Source organism: Brassica rapa, chromosome A04, assembly GCF_000309985.2.
Source record: "Brassica rapa cultivar Chiifu-401-42 chromosome A04, CAAS_Brap_v3.01, whole genome shotgun sequence".
Classification (NCBI taxonomy): Eukaryota; Viridiplantae; Streptophyta; class Magnoliopsida; order Brassicales; family Brassicaceae; genus Brassica; species Brassica rapa.
The window spans coordinates 11,651,820-11,662,197 of NC_024798.2; positions in this window are offsets into that span (position 1 = coordinate 11,651,820).

Sequence of the window (10,378 nt, forward strand, 5' to 3'; positions counted from 1 at the left end):
CAGGCATTTGAAATGTCTAATCACTAAGAAAAAAAATTCAATTCTTAGAACTTTTAGTTTATTTATGAGTTCGATATATGTGTTAATTATTTATTGAATATGCGATAACACCTAAATGACGGAAGATAGTTGGAAATTTAAGTAAATCCTTGCAACCATTTAAATTAAGCAGTGCAAGTTTTTAGATGAACAATTGCAATTATTTATGTTTGTAATTATATGTGGTAAATCATTGCAACTTTGGTAATAAACCGTTGCAACTTTTGATGATTAGAGCCATTGATAATTAACCATTGTGACTTTTGGCTAACCATTACAACTGTTGATCTTAAAAATTGTAACTCTTAGTGATAAAAGATGTACCTCTTTACTAACCATTGTAATTGTTGATACTAACCGTTGTAACCTTTAATACTCCATATAAAAAGTCATAGACTTTGGTAATCATAGCTTGAATAACAACAAAAAATCATAAACTAATTGTTAAAAAAAAGTGATTTGTTGTTCAAAGATCATCATATATCTTTGAAAAACACATATAAACACTAAAATTTTATCTGTTATTCTTGTATTTTATTCCAGAATAAAAATGGTATTTTGATTATCTTATCATACAAAAGGATGCATCTAACTCGAGGTTTGGAATAGAGTTAAAATATTCTAGAAAAAAGTGAATTCGCTGCGATTCAAATTTTATCCAAGTTTATAATTTACACATGTTCAGATTACCAACCCAAATATATAATTAATATTTTAAATTACATTTAAAATTAGTATCTTTTCCTTTGTGAACGTGGAGGTTCCAAATCTTTAGTACACTTAATATTAATTATCAAAAGTGAGAGAGACGAAGGAATCTGAGTTAGATTCAGACGAAGGAATCTGAGTTAGATTCGGTAGATGAACTAGGTTGGTTCTAAGAGTGGAAAAAGTTAATCAGCGCCAGTATTGGAAAGTAAAGAGGACATGCACTGAGATTTGTCGGAGAAGGAGACAGAATCACGATGTTTTCAGAGTAGGGTTTCAGTCGGCAAAAGAAAAAGTTAGGGCATAACTGGTTCAAACGTAGCGGTTGCCGGAGTTTGCGGATGTGAATGGCTGCAGTTTCTAATGGTTTTAAAGGATTTGTACGAATGGTTCTGCGATTAGAAATTAGTGCGTTTGCGGGATAGTTATGACTGGTTAACTACTAAATGCAACAACAGTTAAATAATAAATTAACAATATTTATATTTTATATAATTATAAAAATACAAAAAATTTTAATATTATAATAAATATAAAAAATTTAGAATGTTATAGTTTTAAATTTTTAAAAATTATAGAAAATATGTTTATTTTAAAATTGTATAATATTGATTAAAATATAATAGATATGTTTTAGTATTTTTATAATTCCAATTTAAATTATTTATTGAATTTTTTTGTTTTTGTATTTATATTGTTTAAAAAAAAAAATAATCCTCCCGCAACCACAAACTCTAACTGGAATCATGTTTTGAATTTATGAGGTTTAGAACGGTTTGAAACGGTTTGAATGATTGTTGCAAAATACCAACAACCGGTACCAACCGGAAAAGTTGCGTATTTCCCAGTCATACCCTTGATCGACACCAGCGTGGAGACTGTGAGCTGCGGTGATCGGTTCCGGATTGAGTATAATCAGCTGGGCCTGGGCCAGTCTGAAGCATGAAACCTGAAACGGAAGCAATTGGGCCTCGTTGATGAAATAAATGAGAAAGCCAAGAAAGCTCAAAATGCAACTTCATAATGGAGAAGGGCGCATAGCCGCGAAGTGTAACCTCTGTAACGAACTTTGTCTTCTCTAAGCTGTAGAGAGAGAAAGGCCATGTTCGTTTGTACATCTAGATTCCAGATTTTGGAAGATGCATCGAGATGGTCTATCTAGATGTCTTACCCAGATGCTCCATCTGAGTGTTGTTCGTTTCTTCATTTCGTCCATGCATCCAGATGAATCATCTGAATGCAACTATGTTCGTTTGCTTTTCATTTTTTAACTTCCATTTGCATCCAGGTGGACTTGTTAATAAAATGACTAAAATATATTTTTTATGTTTCAGCGGAAAAATAGCATTTTTACGGTTTTGGCCGAAAATACTTTTGCGGTTTTTGAGGAAATATGTGTTTTTCGCGAAAAGTGCATTTTTATGGTTTTGGCGGAAAAATACGTTTTATGGGTTTGGCGGAAAAATAAGTTTTTACGGTTTGGACGGAAAAAGTGTGTTTTGATGTTTTGGCGGGAAAAGTTTTTTTTCACGATTTTGGCAGGAAAAGCATTTTTGCGGTTTTGGCGGAAAATACATTTTTTCCGGTTTTGGCGAAAAATACGTTTTTCTGGTTTTGGCGGGAAAATACAGTTTTACGGTTTTGGCGGGAAAATACGCTTTTCTGGTTTTGGCGGGAAAATACGCTTTTCCGGTTTTGGCGGGAAAATCCATTTTTTTCCGGTTTTGCCGGGAAAATACAGTTTTCTGGTTTTGACGGAAAAATACATTTTTCTGGTTTTGGCGGGTAAATGCATTTTTCCGGTTTTAGCGGGAAAATACGTTTTCCGATTTTAGAGGGAAAATACGTTTTTCTGGTTTTGGCGGTAAAATTTCCATTTCCGGTGTTGGCGGTAAAATTGTGTTTTTTCAGTTTTGGCGGGAAAATGCGTTTTCCGATTTTGGCGAGAAAAGGAAAATTCTGTTTTCCGGTTTTGGCGGGAAATTTCTGTTTTCCGGTTTTGGCGGGAAAATTGTGTTTTCGATTTTGGCGAGAAAATGCGTTTTTCCGATTTTGACGGGAAAATATTTTTTGCGGTTTTGGCCGGAAAATGCTTTTTGGAGTTTTGGCAGGAATATGCGTTTTTTGGGTTTTGGCGGGAAAATGCATTTTTTCGGTTTTGGTCGAAAAGTGCGGTTTTACTGGTTTAGCCGAAAAATGTGTTTTTATAAAAAATGTGTGTTTTATGTTTTTTTGCGGAAAAACGCATTTTACGGTTTTAGTGGGAAAGTGTGTTTTTCAGTTTTTACGAAAAAATGCATTTTTTGGTTATAGCGGAAAAATGTATATGCAAAAAAAATAGAATTTACGGTTTGAAAATAATATTTTGATTTTAAAAGGTCATTTTTGTCATTTATCATTTTGGAATGAACTAGATGCATCTGCATCCAGATGCACCATCAAGACTCACCTTCATTTGGGTGAGAATTTGAGATGAGTTTTAAAAAATTCAGATGGGTAATCCATTTGGATGTAGCATTATAATGCACAAAATGAACATCAATTTGCATCTTCACCCAGATGGATCACCTGGGTGAGCAAACGAATAGGACCAAAGCCATTGTTTCTGTACAGAGAGAAAGCTTATGTACACGACTACTAATGCATTATCAGGTTCAAGCTTCCGATCCTGAAAGAGATGTATCCAGGTAGAAGGGGAACTCTAAAAGCTTGCGTGGGTCTTTCTTCTTTTGCATTCATTATATTCGCTCTTCTTTGCTTGAGAGAGATTCAGAGTCGCGATCTAAACACACACGAGTGAACAAACAAACATTATACAGACGATAGATAAAGAGTGATAAACACAACAAATTCATAGAGTTTGATTCTTCTACAGTGTGACGTAAAAGAAGATTAGAAAAAGACCAACCCAACGTAGATGTCATTTTTGGTTGTTCATGACATCGCCTACAGTTTCAAGTTTGTGTATCAAAATACTATAAGTAGTGGATAACTATATGAATATGTATAGATTTAAGCATAATTAATAATAATATAAATTTGCGCGGGATAAGATGTCTATATTAATGTTGAAGTTATATATTATGATTATGTATAACATAAGGTATACTTTAAACGATAGTTAGATATAACTAAAGGTATGAGTATTATCGGAGGTGAAGCCAGAGATTTTTTATAATGGGTTCACTAATATTAAAATTTAATATATGGTGTTTGCAAGTTTGAGAAGAAGTTTGGAAAATATTTTTTTATATTTCGCCTATCACGTTGTAGTAGTTATCGACTTAGGAGTTTAATACATAAAATCGGTAAAAATGGATAAGTAACATATTATAAGCAAAACAAACTGTGTGAAATAAAAAAAGTATAGTTTCTTTAAATTCAGAAAAGATAGTTGCATAATAAAAGAAATTGAAAGTTATTTGACCCTTTAAATTGTAAAAGTTGTTCCGGATGCGACCAGCACATGAGACTTGTTGGTGGTTCGTTCCTGGAAGTTTCATCTTATCTTCAAGGTCGTCTAATGCAGAGCTCTCATGGCGGCGAAGGTGGTGACACTCGCATGCTTATATTGCTTGCTCGAGAAGACTAATACACTAAGCCGAGACGATTTACTGTGATTCAGTCTCTTCGAAATAGAGATCACCTCATCGAGCAGTAACAAAACTGAATACGACACATTTATCTAGAAATAAATTTTCAACGTCCTCTTTCAGCAATGAGAGGTGATTTTCACCGTCCTATCACAAAGTTTCATCACTTTGTCGTCTCTACGGATCTGTCTACTTAATAGCGATAGATCAGATGGGTTAGCGTTTTTAACAGAAACGCATAGAGAAATAAGGAATCATAATTGATGCTATGATTATATTGAGAGGATTGATAAATCAACTAATCGAACTTGAAGTTGAAGGTTTATCACTTAAAAGTTTTCGTCGAGAAAAATATAGATGGTATGAAGTTCTTTTAACGGAATGTTAGTGTTAATGCATTAAATCCACAATTTTGGTGAGAAATGTTCTTTGCGTGACATCTAAGCTGAAGTAAAGATATCTATGAAGTGGTTCGCCCGTTTTACTAAATAAAAATTTTTCGTGAAGTCACGTCACCACGTTATATTCCTTGCCAATAAATTTTTAAGGTAAGTTTTAGAAGTGTTTCTCTTTTAATATATAGGAGATTATCGATAGTATAAAACACAACATGAAAACATTCTTTTGACCGCTTTTCAGACCAGTTAACCCCTTCCGACTCCCAGAAACACAAAACCAACCGTCAAGATACACATCAGGTTTAATAGACTATCTACTCTATTAAAATAGAGGCACTTTTTTTATCTACTTAAAAGAAGTTTACTATGACCATTTATTTAGTAGCCTAACATATTATAATCTAACTAAATTGATTTACATACATATTAATAATTCCAACCATCCCACGATTAAAATCTAGACTATTTGACTTCATATTATTTCTACGTAACCAACCTTTTATAATTCTCCAACCATTCCACCATTACTTCAACATATACACATGTTATCATCGTATGTTTGAACTCTTATTTTAAGAGACACTACATACTTCCCAAGCATTTATACAATTTACATTTATATACAAGTTCATCATCAACAAAACTAATAAACCTACACTCCATAATCCAAAACTTCATCATCAACAAGATTCTTGAAGGAGACGATTACCTTATTAAATAATCAGACTAACATTTCAGTCCCAGTTTCATCTTCTGGCTTATCACCACGTGAAGGAGACGATTACCTAATTTCTTTTGGTCCATTAATATCGGTTAACCGGATTTGTTATACTCTCGATCAAACCAGTGATCCTAATAAACAATCAACCACGGTTAGCTTCAAAATAAAACAATATCGGATGTGAAAACAGCAAGATAATATCAAATTTTAAACCAATAAAGATAAAAACTTAAATATTATGATATATCTTCAAAATCTTAACGAAACAATATATATAAAACGTGAGTTTTGTTTGACACAAAATCTTAACAAATAAATAAATATATTTTTTGAATTTAGATACAAAATCACAGAAAATATTCCACAACTTCTTAAACAACATTATGGAATATCCTAATCCGTTTGAAATACAACCCTAGAACACAATGTTTTAAACCCGACCCGGACATCGAACCGGACGACTTACCGGGTCGATGGGTCACTGGGTCAACCGCGGGTCAACTGCGGGTTTATAAATGAATTAATTTTATTATATAATAATATATTAGCTATAAAATAAATATAAAAAATAAAGTTCAATATTTTTTAAATGTTTTTAAAAACATAAAATAATAGTTTGGATATGTATATATTTTATGTTTAAAAAGTATTTAGAAAATACTTAACTTTAATTTTTTATATTTTTATTTTCATTTGACATACAAAATATCAAAAAAATATTTTAGACTATTTAAAAATCAAGATATAAAATTCAGAAATATTTAAATGTCTAATGTGAATAATAATTTAAACTTCAAATTAAAAATAAACCAAAAGTAAAAGATCATTGTAATAAATTGTCAATAGGAGAAATAAACTAACACCAAATCACATCAACTAAATTTGGTTCTCTCTACCATTGTTCACTTCATTTTCTTCAAGTGGCACAGTGAAGTTTTTATCAAAATCTAAAAATCACAAATATAAAACTGAAAACGGAAAACCTAACTTTTTTTGTCAGTAACTAACTTCTTAATTGGAAACTTAGAATATAAAACATAATCTAAAAACTAAAAAATGACGTAAAAATTATTTATTGGGTTAACCGGTGGTTCAACCGGTATCGGATTCCGGGTTTTAGTGGATTTTTCTGGGTTTTTAAATATTGGGTTTTTAACAAAACCCAAACCGGATTTCTCTGGGTCACCGGATTTACCGGTTCAACCGCGGGTCTGGGTCGGGTTTCAAAACACTGCTAGAACGTCTCAAGGTTACACGCTATATATATACACGTAGTTATAACACCACATTATTATTCAAACCTTTACTTTTCATTGTTTACACTATGCCTCCAAAAGCTAAGAACTTCATTAATGATATCAAACCCTGGAAAACATAATGGCGAGTTCATGTCAAAGTAGTGGAAGCAACAATCTAAGTTTGGTGGGATATCCTTAGAAATGATACTTACTGATGAAACTTTGAGTATACAATCATTTTTAACTATTATGTTTAATAAGTGTTTATCGAGATTATTAATTCGTTTCAGTTTTCATTAATGAGTTCTTGCTAAAGTTCAACGAGATCTTCCTATTAATGAGTGGAAGATCTAACTTAATTTATATCTGAAAGTAAGTTATTATTATATAAAATAGCGAAATACCCAAAGATAGCACTAAAAAAGTTTTGGTCACAAATATAGAATCTAAGAATCAAAATGACTAAAATGTTTCATTAAAGAGGTAAATATACATTTATATCCAAACTTAGAGCTTAGAGTTAACGGGTGGAGATTTGAGATTGAGGATTAAAATGTTATAAAATAAAAAATAAATATTAACAATTTGAAAATAAAAATTTTAAAAATAGTTTTAAAAAGTATTTTCGAATTAAAAAAAAAAAAATTTGAAAATAAAATTAAAATGAAAATCGAAAAAAAATATTTCAAAAAAAAAAATAGGAAAAGTTCGAATTTGAAAACATATAATCTAAAACATTATATGTTTTATTATTAGAGTCTTTTTACCTATTAAATGAAACATTTTGATCACTTTCCTCTTTATGGTCTATTTTTTGTGGCCAAAACTTAAAATAGTCTATTTATGAGAATTGTCCTATAAAATATGTATAATTATAAATCATATTAAAATTTTGAGGTTTAAAAAAATAACAATATATTCGCGCAGACGCGCGGATCAAAGTCTAGTTACATTATTAAACCTAAATACTTATAAGACAAGTAGTAAGTTAAAACCCGCCAACATGATCTCCAACTCCACCACAAGAAGAATCCTCCACATTGATCACAAGATTTTGTTCCCTGCACTGATGCATCCCAAATTTAGAACAAGTGAAGGCCCGGTCTTTATCCAGGTTAACTGCTTACCATTTGGAGGCACCGCAGCTACAAACCGGAATACCGGATGGATAATTTATGTTGCATGTACCTTGTTTCCTCCATGTGAGATTTAATTTACAATTATGTAAGAAATAAAATTTAACGGTTAATATACATAATTACGTATCTTAACTGATATTGCCTCTAATTGGATAAACCAAACGATGTACCTAATTAAGTAAAGTACAAACTCCACACCTTCAGCAGAATCAGTTATCAAAGTTTCGAAATAGGTATTAAACATTCTTTCCTGAAATAACCAAATATGAAATTAACCGAATATATGAAATAACCAATTCTGTTCTGTAGGATTCTGATTTCCCCCTTTTGGGGTTGTACAATGAATATTATTATTTTAAAAACAGAAGAATATACGAATACCAAACCCTATGCATTACTTTACACTTCTCCACCATAAGCACCTAAAAATGTATTATGTTCATTTGATTCGAATGCTTGAATTCCAAATTGATCATACGATTGGTCTTCAAAATCCTGATAACTAATTAAAAATGATAACGTAAAAAAAGTCCTGTTCATTTCCACGTCACAACATAAATATGTCAAGCACTTTTATTTTTGTTATGATTTTGCATTAGCTAAATAACTTCTTTAAAAAATATATTATAGCTTCGATTAATAAAAATGTGCAATAACCTACGGTTCTGCTTTTTCTAGATATCTTCTTTTTGTTATTTGTTTTCTTCAAGTTTATATTAGCAATTCGCAAAGAATAAGGATCATTGATAAATGTTTGCAAAAACTGCGTTAGAAATCGTCTTCCCCTCATTTACCAATTAAAACCAGAAACAATGGAACATTTTGTATCCGTATAAGCTATCTGACTTTTCTTGTGGAATAGTCTTCAAAGAAAGAACTATATAAATTACCTTTAGTGATGTGACATTGTATACCGTTCTTCCCAAAATCTCATGTATTCACATTTACATTTGAGGAAATTGCCACGAACCTTCCTATAAATTTTCCCTTTCCCGTAGCATATTAAGAAAGGTCGGTGGAAGCCTGGAAGGGATGAAACCTTTTGTTTACTAAAAAGAAGAGGGGGGAGGGATGAAACTTGAAAATGAGATAGGCACTATTGTATTGAGTTTATATTAATAAAAATATATATGATAATCTCTGTTTGTATATATATAAATAAAAAAACAACTCTGTCAATACCTTTTTGAATAAAAAGAGCTATTCAATTCATGAAGATATCATACATATTACAAAAACAAAAAGATATCATACATATTTCTAGGAAGGTTTTCACAATTTTTTTTTTAAATCGTTCTTTTAAAAAAAATCAAAGAAATAATTTTCAGAAACAAAAATTCAAAAAGTTCAATTTTCATTCAGAAAAAAAAATTCGATTTTTTTAAAAAAAAATACTTATTTAAATATTTCTAATATATCTATAAAGTATGTCGTAATTTTCATTTACTTCTTTAATAAAATCTATTTTGGTTATTCCGATACATGTACTATTTTATGATAAAACGGTTTTAGGACTACTATAAGGTTTGTTTTTTGTCAGCGGACTATCATAAGGTATTTCGCATTTATATTTGATTGTATATTTGTATTTATTTGATATGTTTCATTAAGAAACATATATTCGTTTCTCAAGTAATCTTTGTTAAAAAACCTTGGTAAAAAATAATCTGTGTTAAAAGCAACATGTGAAAACAATATTGTAGGAGATAGATTTTGCTTTCTTTTCGAAGTGCATTAGACAATGAATATTTATAGTTTATACTATAAAAATGACATTTCATATTCATGTAAACATATCTTAATTTTTGAAAATGACAAATTTCATTTGATATTCACTTCTAAATTATGACAATGCTAAATGAAATTTCATATATATATATATATATATATAAATTCAGATTTTAAATATTAAATGATACGATATACATGTAGATGCTGTGTCATTACCCATAGTGAAAAATGTAATAAAAAGGTATCTAGAAGATACTCAATAAATGATACGATATACATATAGATGATGTGTCCCTTATTAATATATATATTTTATTGAATTAGGGTAGAAGGAACATGAAAATTTTATTTTTGATAAATTCTCTGAACCTGAACCATTCATATGTCTGATTTCCTGAAACACTTCTGAGCCTGAACAATTTATATGTCTAATATCCGAGAAGAATCTTCTTTCCATTATAATCTTTCATTTTTATTGTAACAATGTTTTGTTTCTTTTTTGATAAGTAACAATGTTTTGTTTCCTTTCTAAGGATAATATTAGTTAAATAAAAATAAATGAAAGTGTGAAGAACCATTTTAGCTAACTTTTTCTGGTTCTTTTTTTTTCTTGGCAACACTTTTTCTGGTTCTAAACATGTAGTTATTGCATGAAAAGAAAACCCTAGGCTTATAATAATTAATAACGCCCTTAACGTTGACGCTAGTACAATGCTAATTAAGATGGATACTTTTTGTATATATATATATAAACACTAGCACGTGTGGTAAACCAAACATTATCATCCAGCGAAATAAGTAAAGGAAACCA